The sequence below is a fragment of the Penaeus chinensis genome, chromosome 7, assembly GCF_019202785.1.
Source record: "Penaeus chinensis breed Huanghai No. 1 chromosome 7, ASM1920278v2, whole genome shotgun sequence".
In the NCBI taxonomy this organism is placed as follows: domain Eukaryota; kingdom Metazoa; phylum Arthropoda; class Malacostraca; order Decapoda; family Penaeidae; genus Penaeus; species Penaeus chinensis.
In genome coordinates, this window is record NC_061825.1 from 1493760 (window position 1) to 1497869 (window position 4110).

The following is a 4110-nucleotide window of genomic DNA, read 5'->3' on the forward strand; positions in this document are numbered from 1 at the left end:
CTTCGTTTCCTTCTTGGTATTTTTTCATCTGTTTTTGCATCAATAGAGAGAGAGCGAGAGAGAGAGAGAGAGAGAGAGAGAGAGAGAGAGAGAGAGAGAGAGAGAGAGAGAGAGAGAGAGAGAGAGAGAGAGAGAGAGAGAGAGAGAGAAAGAAAAGAAAGAGAGAGAGAGAGAGAGCGAGAGAGAGAGAGAGAGAGAGAGAGAGAGAGAGAGAGAGAGAGAAAGAGAGAGAGAGAGTGAGAGTGAGAGTGAGAGTGAAAGTGTGTGTGTGTTTGTGTGTTTGTCTGTTTGTCTGTTTGTGTTTGTATTATTTTTACCATCGTCATTATTGGTGTTTATCATTACTACTGTTTTTATCTTGTTTTATTACTGTTTTTATAATCATCATCTTCGATTTTATTTTTGTTTTATCAGTATTTTAGATATTATGTAATTATAATGATTGTTGTTATTATTATTATACTCAGATTGTTATTATTATTATTATTGTTGTTGTTGCTAATATTTGTTGCAGTATCGTTAGTATTGTTCTGACTATTATTATCTTTTTTTGTTTTCATTATTGTTGTTGTCATCATCATTATTATTATGGTTGCTGATGCTGTTATTACTATTCTTTTCAATATCTGCATAACCTTTATCAATTTCATTGCTATTGTTATAGTTATGATAATCTTGTTTTAATTGTTACTATTTTTTTATTATAATTTTTTCTTATTTTTATTTATTATTATTATTATTATTATTATTATTATTATTATTATTATTATTATTATCTTTATCATTATTATTATTGTTGTTATTAATATAGTATTGTTTTTATTATTATTGTTATTATTGTGATGATTTTGATTGTTTTCATTGTTGTTGTGTTGTTATTTTGTTATCATTATTATTATTATTATCATTGTTATTATGTTATATTTATTTATTTTTCTTGTCGTTATCGTATTTACTATTAATTTATTATTATTATTTTCTTCATGATGCTGTTGCTGGTATTCTTATTCTTGTTATTGTTTTGTTATTGTTATTATTATTGAGTTTGTTTTTCTTTTTTATTGTTTTGCCCCTGCTATAACTATCATTATTATTATTATTATTATCATTATTATTATTATTTATACTGTTAATACTATTATTCTCTGCATCATTAATTTAAGTATTATCATTGTTATTATTTTATTATCATCAGTATTAGTATTAACAGTACAAACATTACTGTTACTACCATTACTTTTATCTTGTTATCATGCAGACGTCATTACCATAAACAATTATGAATATGAGACATGGGATAGGGAGAAGAAAGGGAGAGATGGGAGAGGGAAATTAGAAAGAGGGAGAAAGGGAGAGGGGGGACTAAGGGAGGGGGGGGGGTAATGAGAGGGGAACTTGGAAGGAGATAGGGAGAGAGGAACTAAAAAGGGAGAGAGAATGAGAGAGGAATAAGAGAGGGAGAAGAATAAGAGGAGGGAACTACAAGATGAGGTAGAGAGGGGAAGGGGAATTAGCGAGGGGAAAGAGATGGAGAGAGGAACTAGAGAGAGAGAGAGAGAGAGAGAGAGAGAGAGGGAGAGAGAGAGAGAGAGAGAGAGTGAGAGAGAGAGAGAGAGAGAGAGAGAGAGAGAGAGAGAGAGAGAGAGAGAGAGAGAGAGAGGAACTAGAAAGGAGGAAAAGAGTGAGAAAGGGAGAGAGAGAGAGAGAGGGGGGGGGGGGAGGGGTGAATTCGACAATCATTTCAACGAGAAGCTTATCCTTTATCTCGTATGCTAACACGCCCGGCCTAATATGTTTCCCCCTCATCAACGGCCGTGATGTATGCGTGGAGGAAAAAGCCTCGAGATTTATTATTATAACGGCCCGACTCCGCCTCGTCTTCCTTCCTCCCACATGGGGCGAGAAAGGGAGGAATGGAAGAAAAAAGGAAAACCACTCAGCGTTTTTTTTTTGTTTTTGGGTTTTTTTTTCAGCGTGGAAGAGTCTGGATTTTTTTTTTAAGCATATCTTTGTTGTTTGTTGTTTGAGGAGGTGGAGTTCTATAGTTTGAATTTTGTGTTTACATAAGCACGAGGAGAGAAAGAGAGAAAATATATAACCCTTAAATATTTTTTTTATTTTCCAAAGCGGTTTATATGTTAATTTTTTTTTTTTTTTTTTTTCGTAGAAAGGGATGTAGATTTTGAGAAAAATTATATTGTTTACGTATATAGTTGTGTTGTTGAGGCGGGTATAGGTACTTAGTGTATTGGAAAAATGAAAAGGATTTTTTTTCTTAATTACATGGTAGAGTTAGGCATTTATAATAGTCATGTTGCATAAGCTATAGCATGTATAGTCTGTTTTAGATATTTTATTATAGAGATGCTGTACGTTATAACTAACTATCTGTATTTTTCTCCTACAGGTAAGGACAGAGCTGTGACGAGAGATCAGGGTAATCGCGTGAAGTTTCAAGGTCGAAACAAGGTAAAGTGGTTGAGATATTTACCTTTATTTTCTCTCTTTTTTTCTTTTCTTTTCTTTTTTCTTTTATTTTTCAGTGTACTCAAGCATACCCCCCCCCCCCCTTCATCTATTGCCCTCACACTCCGTCTCATTTCCACTTCCGATCCCACTCCCCCCTACTCCCCCTCCAACCCCCCCCCCCTATTCCCACTCCCGTCCTCCAGGCAGAGAGTACAGCACACAATCACATTAAGTGTGGTAGCGCCCCCGGGTCCTGTAGTTGAAGCACGTGTGGACGGGGGTTGGCCTAGGGGGAGGGGAGGGGCTGGGTTCCCTCTTGGGTTCCCTCTTGGGGTCCCTCTTGGGCTCCCTCCACCACCCCATTACCATTCCCTGGGGTTGGCTGGGCCAGGGGGGGGCGGGTCTCCGGGCGGGGGAGTCCTCCACTACCCCATTACCATTACCTGGGATTGTCGTGTGAGCCGCCTGCATTAGCAACATCCTCGCCATCGCCATCAGGAGGTTGTAATGGATTACTGTACGCCTTCGGCCTACTCGCCCAGGCTTTGGGGAGAGAGGAGGCAGGCCGGCCGCCCTTCGCCTGGTTATCTCCCCGCGTCTCCCCCGTCAGTGGGTCGACGTGCCGCCTGGCAGGTTGGCGTCCTGCCTTTTTGTCTTCGCTCTCGTCTCCCCTTTATCGCTCTTTTGCTGTTCGCGGGTCTGTCTCTCGATGCCTTTTCTCTCTTCGCTCTTCGCTCGTTCTTACTCTGTCTGTCTATCTTTTCTCTCTTTCTTCTCTTTCCTCTCTCTCCCTCTCTCCTCTCTCTCCCTCTCTCCTTCTCTCCTCTCTCTCTCTCTCTCTCTCCTCTCTCTCCTCTCTCTCCTCTCTCTCCTCTCTCTCCTCTCTCTCTCTCTCTCTCTCTCTCTCTCTCCTCTCTCTCTCTCTCTCTCTCTCTCTCTCTCTCTCTCTCTCTCTCTCTCTCTCTCTCTCTCTCTCTCTCTCTCTCTCTCTCTCTCTCCTCTCTCTCTCTCTCTCTCTCTCTCTCTCTCTCTCTCTCTCTCTCTCTCTCTCTCTCTCTCTCTCTCTCTCTCTCTCTCTCTCTCTCTCTCTCTCTCTCTCTCTCTCTCTCTCTCTCTCTCTCTCTCTCTCTCTCTCTCTCTCTCTCTCTCTCTCTCTCTCTCTCTCTCTCTCTCTCTCTCTCTCTCTCTCTCTCTCTCTCTCTCTCTCTTCTCTCTTCTCTCTTCTCTCTTCTCTCTCCCTCCCCCTCTCTCCTCTCTTCCCTCTCCCCTCTCCTCTCTCCTATCTTTCTCCCTCCCTACTTCCCTCCCTCCTTCCCGCCCTCCGTTCTCCCTACCCTCCCTCCCTCCCTACCTACTTCCTTCCCTCCATCCCTCTCCCACCCCTCCCTTCTCCCATATCATTTTCTCTTACTCTCCCCCCGTTTTCTCTTACTTTCCTTGTACCCTCATCCTTATAAGCATGACACAACTTCCTTATCGGAATTGCTTGTCTCTCCGCCTCTCCTTCCCCACAACGGGATCTGGGCACGGAGGCCAAGAGTGGGAGTGTGTAACAGCCCACGATGGCATGTTGCGGTTGACGACAAGATTCATAGTGTACTGTAAGCCAGGCGGGACAGCCACCTCTGCCTTTCTTTGTTT